This window comes from Silene latifolia, chromosome 5 (genome assembly GCF_048544455.1).
Source record: "Silene latifolia isolate original U9 population chromosome 5, ASM4854445v1, whole genome shotgun sequence".
Taxonomy (NCBI): Eukaryota; Viridiplantae; Streptophyta; class Magnoliopsida; order Caryophyllales; family Caryophyllaceae; genus Silene; species Silene latifolia.
Genome location: NC_133530.1, coordinates 1,296,006 through 1,305,487, shown reverse-complemented (window position 1 = coordinate 1,305,487; position 9,482 = coordinate 1,296,006).

Genomic DNA, 9,482 nt, shown 5'->3' with positions numbered 1-9,482 from the left:
GGCGAGCACCCCAAGAGGTAGACGCCGTCGCAGTCACTCCAAGTGGTAGACGCCACGTAACACGCTATCAAGAAACAGACGCCGCTCTCACACTCGTCATAACGACAAGAGCGGCAATCGTTATGAAGAACTACAGCGCCGTCGCAGTCACCCCAAGTAGTAGACGCCACGGCAGTCACCCCAAGAGGTAGACGCCGTCGCAGTCACTCCAAGTGGTAGACGCCACGTAACACGCTATCAAGAAACAGACGCCGGCTCACACTGTCATAACGACAAGAGCGGCAGTCGTTATGAAGAACTACAGCGCCGTCGCAGTCACCCCAAGTAGTAGACGCCACGGCAGTCACCCCAAGAGGTAGACGCGCCGTCCAGCTCACTCCAAGTGGTAGACGCCACGTAACACGCTATCAAGAAATGACGCTCGCTCACACTGTCATAACGACAAGAGCGGCAACGTTATGAAGAACTACAAATGCGCCGCGCAGTCACCCCAAGTAGTAGACGCCACGGCAGTCACCCCAAGAGGTAGACGCCGTCGCAGTCACTCCAAGTGGTAGACGCCACGTAACACGCTATCAAGAAACAGACGCGCTCACACTTTGTCATAACGACAAGAGCGGCAGTCGTTATGAAGAACTACAGCGCCGTCGCAGTCACCCCAAGTAGTAGACGCCACGGCAGTCACCCCAAGAGGTAGACACCGTCGCAGTCACTCCAAGTGGTAGACGCCACGTAACACGCTATCAAGAAACAGACGCCGGCTCACACTGTCATAACGACAAGAGCGGCAGTCGTTATGAAGAACTACAGCGCCGTCGCAGTCACCCCAAGTAGTAGACGCCACGGCAGTCACCCCAAGAGGTAGACGCCGTCGCAGTCACTCCAAGTGGTAGACGCCACGTAACACGCTATCAAGAAACAGACGCCGGCTCACACTGTCATATCGACAAGAGCGGCAGTCTCCGTCAAGAAACCAACGCCGGCTCCCACGGTCAATCCAACAAGAGCCATCGCACATTACACTCGCAAAAGCATTCGAAGTGTCTTGGAGGCGTTGAAACACAGTTGAGATACGCACTCTAAAACGGCCCCGGCCAAGCCGAGGTGAAAACAAAAGGGGCGCTCAATTAGGAATACGGGAAGATAACTGACAAAGATGAGATAAAGACCTCGGCCAGGCCGAAGGCGAAAGAAACGATCTAGTATTAGAAGATAAGTTACAAGATTACAAGTAAAAAGAATACAGATGACAGCCGTCCCCCCAGGGACAAGCCGAAACACAACCTACTAAAGTTGTACAAAAAGCAAAAGCTACAATTATGTTCATATACCAAGAGATAGCGGGGAGGAAGGGCTGAGTAATTGGCCCTCGAGCAGCCGAAGCAGATCTGCTGTAAACTTGCTCTCATCAAGCAGCGCATGGTAGTGAGGAGCTGAAACAGATCTGCTATAAACTTGCTCTCCTAAGCCTGTTGCTGCCTGCCATCAGTATCGGCAGCCGCATCTTCCCCAGTAGGCAACCCAGCAGCTTTTCTAGCAGCCTCAGCCTTGGCCTCGGCATCCTCAGCTGCCCTCATCCTTTCAGCTTCTTCCTTAGCCACCCTAGCCTTCTCAGCAAGAGCTGCTTTCTCCGCGGCCGCCTCCCCCTCCATCTTCGCCTTCGCCGCCTCCTGGGCCTTCTCCACCGCGGCTTTCTCCTTAGCCTCGAGCTTGTCATCAAGCAGCACGTCGAACCTGCCCCACGGGAAGGAACCATCAAGAGGGAAAAGCTCCCCGATAACTTCCCTAGCAGCATCTTCGGCCAAGTCCCGGAACTCGGCGCACAGTTTGGGGAGCATGACGGTTTGGAGCATATTGATGTCCACCTCCTTTTGCTTGATGATGGCCTCTTTGCCCCGAACCATCTCCGCCTGGGCCTTAAACAGACCCCTGTATTCATCCCTCTGCTGGAGACAGAGGTCAGCACGCCTCTGAGCAAGGCTACATTTCTCCAGCAGCTTCGCAGCCTCGGCCGCCGCAGCCTCGGCTTTGGCTCTCTCAACAAGGACCTCCTTTTCAGCGTCCTCCCGGAGTTTTTTCTCAGCCAAGAGCGCCTTCTCAGCATCTCCCCTAAGCCTCTGCTCATTGAGGAGATCCAGCTTCGCCGACGCAGCCACCTGCTTAGCGGCATTACGCTCGGAAACAGCTCGAGCAATGGCCCTCTCCTGCTCCATGAGGCGAGCCCCGGTAACCACGTTCCACCTCGCCAGCTCCTTAATCAGCTTCGTGCCTTCCTCTATGAGCTGGGAGACGGAAGCCTTCTGGGGGGGAGGAACGGTGGTGGCACTTTGACCACCAGCCTGCGGCTGGGAGAAGGAAACCTTCTGAGATGAAGAATTGACGGTGACGCCCCGATCACCGGCCTGCGCAGAAATCCCCTCCACTTGCTGACCAATGGGAGCGAAAGCCGGCAGTGGTTGGTCTGCAAAAATTCAATAAAGGCATCAACATCAAGATATTTCGACTAAATATGAGCCACAGGATAGACGGATACCATGTTTGGCCTTCTTGACCGGAGAAGGCACTCCCTTGCCAGCGGTAGAGGCTGTCCTTTTCCTCTTACAGATAAGGGGAGATCCCTCTGCGTCAGAATCCCCCTCATCGGGAATATCGACAATCTCCACCTTCTTAGGGGAGGGGATGGGAGTGGGAACCGGTGTCGACGCCGTTTTCCGCGTCCGACGCACTACGCCGCTAACAACCCTCGCCTGCGCCTCCTCCTTGCTCAAGGCCTTCAGCCGCTGTTCCATAAGGTCATTCGGCGACGTCCTGCGATCATGGGCTAGAGCCTTGGGATGCAAGTTAGCAACGGTTTTATCTTTGTGCAGCCCCATTCTCCGAAGAAGATCCTCAGATAGGTCCGGTCCAAAGTGGTCTGCAAAAAGAAACAAAGAGTCAAGTAGAGGAAATAAGTCGAGGTCCGAGAAAACAGGAACATTGAGAGCGGTGATGGGCCTCACACCGACCCCACTCACCCTGCGCTAGGGCCGGTATGAGGCCGACATAGCAAAGCGGCTCGTCCTGAAGAATGATCTGCGTCGGGGGAATCCATCTTTTCGGCATCCCACTCTTGTCCACCTCGAAGAGCCTCATCGCCAGCCTCTCGTCCTCCTTCAGATGGACCCTGCTGGCATCCATTTTAAGATGCTTCCGAGTGACCCATCTGTCATGCTCCGCCCTAGTCTCACACCGCAAATTAACCTGGTGCTGGAAGGAGCGGGGCAGCGGATAGTCATCCGGCACTTTAACGTACACCCACCGACCTTGCCAGTCCTTGCAAGAAGAAAGTTTGTCAACAGAGCCATAACCCTGTTCCGTCTGCACACTGTACCATCCGACGCGGCCAGGGAGTGACGGTTTAAGATGATGAAGTCGGCGGAATAAATTCACCGTCGGAGCCTCTCCCTTAAAAAGACAAAGCCAGACAAAACCAATTATGGTCCTCATGGCCAGCGGGTGCAGTTGGGCAACGGCAACGTTCATAGCTTTAATTATGGCCACAACGTACCCATTCAGCGGAAACCGGAGCCCATACTCCAAATGCCGCATGTATACGCCAGTACAGCCCGGCGGAGGACAACACACGGCCTGACCCTCCTCAGGGATAACAATTTCGTATCCCCTACCAAAGAAAAAGTGATCCTCGAAAAGTTTCCCGCCGGAACAACGGGCAAGCTTACGGGACCAAGCACGGTCAAGACGGATCTTACAGACATAGCCGTGATCCATGACGTACTGTCTCCCCTCACTAGGACGAGACCTTTCCACATCATCACCAAAATCATCACCAAGATCGCCAAAAGAGTCAGAATCCTCCCATTCCTCCAGAATTTGAGGATCAATTTCAGGAGAAGGAGACCTAGGGCCCCCCGACGCAGGTTTACTAGGTCCAACATCAGCAGAAGACATGATTCACAACAAATTACTAGCAAGAAAAATAAAAAGTTTGCTTGTTTACCTTAAAGAAAAACACTCGCCGGATCAAATACTCCGAAGATTAAGAAGACAAAGACAACCCTTGAAAGTTTGGAGAGATGAAGATTTTGGAGAAAAATTTTCGAAAATAAAATGGAGGCCAAAATCACGGAATAACTGCCCTATTTATAGAGAAAAGCCCATGAAGAAGGACCAATCAGAGCACAGCCCATGAAGCGACAGCCAATCAGCGAGCAGACACGTGTCGAGCATGCAACCACGGAATGTCAATCGTCGCAACAGTTAAACGTCAATCAATGCAACAGTGACCAAGCGTCTTCAACACGCCCATTCACATCTCTGCGACTGTTCATTTTCCTCAACAAACTCCTAGGTATCTGGTCTCCGCCGGCCACTTGATCAACCAAGCCAGGGAGCACCGGCCGGGGGCAATCAAAATCAACCGGCACTCTTAGCACTGGTCTCGGCCAGCGTCATGTTCTTTTCCACATCGGATGCCCTTTACGCATCCATGTGGAGGGGGGATATGGTATACGGTACGGCCTAACAAGAGCCACGCCGATGCAGAAGAAGAAGCCGATACAGAAGAATTCTCTAAAAATACTTGTGCAGAATATATGCTCAACGTACATCGGAGCCCATACCACGGCATAGACTACGCTGGGGGCAAATTGATGGGGCATATTCTGCACCGCTGACCAAGTCAACAAACTGAGCAAGGTCAAAGATATCCACAGCAAGTCAACGACTTAGAAAGCCTAGCCGATGCATCCCATCGGCCTATCACCTGGGTCTCGGCATGACAGCCTGACAGCCGGGACACACATCCGCGTACTCATATCCAAGACCCCTCGGCGGTGAGTCAACATTGTCCGCCGGCCTGCCATAGGTCCCTCGGCCGAGGGGTAGATCAGTCTTTCCACCTGCTAGCCACTTGGCCACTTGGCCACTACGTGACAAAAGGTGAAAGTCTATAAATACTCCTCAACCTTCATTGAGGAGAGGACACACAACAAAAAACCTAAATACACTATTCATTTGGTAATATCTCCCTTATCTCTCTACAATACGTATCTAGCCAAGTAATACAGCTTAATCCTTTAAGTTTACTGACTTGAGCGTCGGAGTGAGTACGCTTGGCACACAGCCAAGCCCTCAGTTCGTTCATTGTTGCAGGAGAGGCCGCGAGGGACGATAGAAGCAAGAAGGGTTCAACTCAAGACATTATTCTACAAGCCACGGGTGGTAACTAATAACTGCTCTGGAATTACACCCGGAACAACTTGAATTTAGTAAAAAATTTTCATAAGGTATTTGTCGTTTTACGTTTGACAATAGAATTTTTTTTTTTTGTTAATCGGTAGACCTATGATTTGATGATGAAGATAGAGATGTGTTTGTTACGATATGTATGTTGTATAGATATAATTTAGTTATAATTAGTACAAAATATCTTTTATATTTCATTTTGTTAATATAATAGATTGTGAATTACGGTTTTATCCCTACGATATTGGCGCAAAAATGAAAAGTATAATTTAATTTTTAATTTTTTACTATTATTTTATTAGGGTGTTACCGAAACTCGGTAACACCCGGTGTCGCCCTAGCACTTCCTTTTTTATAATTCTTGTAGGGGAGCACAAATACTATCCTACAACTAGTTGTATAATAACCATGTACAACCGCGTCAAAGTTATCGAGCTCTCACACAAAGTTGTTGAGTTATTTTACAAGTTATTGAGTTATGTTACGAAGTTATTAAGCTTAACAATTATTCTGTTAAACTCAGTAACTTTGTATCATTAGTCGATAATTTTGTTAATAGAGCTCAACAACTTTGTAACAAAGCTACACAACACTAAATACGTAGTATATACAACCGGTTGTATAATACATTAACTGCGGAGGGAGTGATTTTATTTCGTGTGCTCCATTGTTTACACCTTATAATTTTCCAGGAGCCGAGAGTGGACGACAAGGCGAAAGACAATGTTTTTGTTACCTGCAAACGGAAACGAAAAGAAAAACAAATACATGAGAGTATTATCTACCTTCCTAGAGAGGTACTATTTGACATCTTTCTTCTTCTTCCCGCTAACCTCCTGCAGGAGGTTGTGAGATACGTCTGCAAGCAGTGGTACGATATAATCAACGACCCCTTTTTTGTTAGTACGCATTGCCAAATGCCTACTACTACTACTACTTCTGCCTATTTCATCATACAAAATCACATTAAGAGACATAAGGTGTATTGTGCTGACCAAGACGGTGTTATAACAAAAATACGATTACCATTCCCGGTCATGATCCAGGGTTCATGTAATGGTTTAGTCTTGTTTTGTGATAATTGGGATTTACTAAAGGTTTATATTATGAATCCTCATAGGAAACTAATAGTTAGTCTGCCACCTGTCGTTCATGTGGTTCTGCGGGAAGTTTACAATATATCGTATAGTTTTGCAGTTAATTCGTCTGGTCAGTATAAAGTGGTGCAACTTTCCCTCTATAAGCCAAATAGACTTGAAATGAGCGTGTTTACTATCGGCGTTGATAAAGCTTGGAGACATATCAATGTTCAAGATCATCAAGGTATATCCTTGAACTACATAGACATGACTCAAACACTTGAGACCGGTGGGCTCCTTGTTGCAGGATTTCTGTATTGGGGTAGTTGTAATTCCGTTTCTTTGGCCATGGATGTCGATACAGAAACCCTTTATCTGATTTCATGGCCGCCAGAGGACTTAAGTGGGGAATTTTGTGACAACTACTTTATAAATATGGGAACTGCTCTAGGCTTAATGGGTGAAATTAATGACCGTATTATATGGAAGCTTCTTAGATTGACAGACGTAAAATCTAGTGAATGGACTGAAATCGACACGATCAATATTGGAGCCATAATTAGCAAGGTTAGTAATGGTAAATGGACCTGTGACTCCATGTACCTGCCTATACAGCCGATTAGCTTGATTGGTGACGAGTTATGTTTCTATACTCGTGTCGATTTGGCGTTCACTTGGATGATTCGTTATAATCTAGCCGACGGAAGCTTTATGTCTTTCGATGTCAAGGTACCGCTTTGGCATATCTCTTGTATTCATCATGTACCAACTTTAGTTTCACCCCGAAAAATGCTACGGTTAACTTCATCAAAACTTGAATAGACGATGCCTACGTAATTATTACCCCGTAACAAACTTATACAGTACTCTTCTATCTTTATAAAACTATTTATGAAATTTCTATATATGTTGCTCGTGATGTGTTCCAAGTATTTACGTCGATTAGTCATTATTTTAGCACTCGATATATACTAGCCGTGATGAAGGGTTAACTACTTAACTCCACTTGATCGATCTTTTGCACCTAATTCCACAGGCTGTTTTCTTATGTGAGGTGCATTACTTCGAGGAAGACGATATTAAACTTGTAACGGATCAAATAACTCATATGATTGATAAAGACACTTAATTTATCACTCCCTTCGATTTTTGTCTTTATCTATTGCGTTTAACCCGCACAAGCATACCCCTGAACTTCGTAGACATGATTAATACACTTGAGAGTCGTGGGCTCCTTATCGCAAGATTTTTGTATTGGTGTAATAGTTATAATACCGTTTATTTGGCCATGGATGTCGATACAGAAACCCTTTATCCGATTTCTTGGCCAAAGAGCTTATATAGGTCATTGTGTGATAGCTACTTTATAAGTATGGGAACTGCTTTAGGCTTAATGGTCAAAGTTGACTGTAAGCGTGGTATATGGAAGCTTCTAAGGTTGACAGACGTAAAATCTAGTGAGTGGACTGAAATCGACATGATTGATATTGGAGCAATGGTTAACAAGGCTCCTAATGCTAAATGGACGACCTATGAATACGTTCCAATAAAGCCTATAAGCTTGATTCATGGAGAGTTATGCTTTTATTGTGGTGTTATTAGCACGAAGTCCTCCAGGTTGATTCGTTATAATCTGGCCAACGAAAGCTTTGTGTCTTTCGAGGTCAAGGCACCGTATAATGCTGCCTCTTGTTTTCATCATGTACCAACTTTGGTTTCACCGACGATCTAAAAAACTTGATTATTATTTACTTTTGTAATTATTAACAAACTTGGACCGTTTTATGTATGCAAAACTATTATTCATGAAATTACTCGTTCGATCATTGTTATAATACTCGACACTAGTGGTGAATTGGTGATGATGGGTTAACCCCAACCGATTGATTTTGCACCTAATTCCGCAGGCTGTGTAAGAGATTTTTCGACGACCAAACACAAGTTGTCTTGGTTAACTAGTCCAATGTTGCATCCACTTTGCTTTCACCCAAGAATCCCTAGCCTCGACTCCTTTTAATTAAAAATCGAAATTACGAGCATCATTATTATCGAACTAGTATTCTTTTATCTTTTAAAAATACTTAGTGTTACTGGCACATTTAAGGCTCTGTTTGGCAAAACAACCTGAAAAGGTAATTTGAAACCGAAAAGGTAAAATTTGAAAATCCGAAAAGCTAATCAAACTCGAAAAGGTAATCGATAAGGTAGCTGAAAATTAGGAGCTGATAAGGTAACTGGTTATATAAAAATGTGTTTGGCAAACTAGCTGAAAATGTAGCTGATTTTGGTAAAATGACGTAAAAGGATATGAAAATTATTTAATATTATAGAATAAAGGGGTACAAAATGGAAAATAAGTCATTTCAGGTACCTGATTTCTCAAATGCTACCTCACGTAGCATTTCATTTCAGGTACCTTATTTGACCAAATAAGCTACTTGCCAAACACTTGCAAAAAAATCAGGTAGCTGAAATTTTGGTCAAATAAGCTACTTTGGTCAAATAAGCTACCTGAAGTGTCGTGCCAAACGGAGCCTTAACAGAAAAAACTCTTTTGTACAGTTGAATGAATCAATATTATTTATGTGTAATGAACTCTCATTTACAAGCTCAATTAATTTAAGTATTTAACCCTCACAAATATTGTGCTTTAACACGGGATCTCAACTAGTTGACTAATAAGAAGAACAACCTGTGGAAATAGCTGCAAGATGTAGTACTATAACAATGACAGAATGTTATAAATAACATATATACGAATTTCATAAATAATACGGAGTATTTTAATAAGGGTTTTTCTAACCTATGCCCATTAGGCATAGGATAATAAACCAAAAAAGGAAAGTATTAAATGAGATTTTCAAGTTTTAAAGGCGTCGAGAATAGCAATTCTTCGTTGAAACAAAAGTTGGTACATGATGAAAACTAGAGGTAGCATCACACGATATGTTGACTCCTAAAGACACAAAGCTTTTGTTGGCCAGATTATAACGAACCATTCGGGACGATTTCGAGCCAACAACGCCATAATAAAACCATAACTCTCCATGAATCAAGCTTACAGGCTTTATAGGCACGTCTTCATAAGTCTTCCATTTACCATTATTAACCTTGCTAATCATTGCTCCAATATCGATCATGTCAATTTCAGTCCACTTA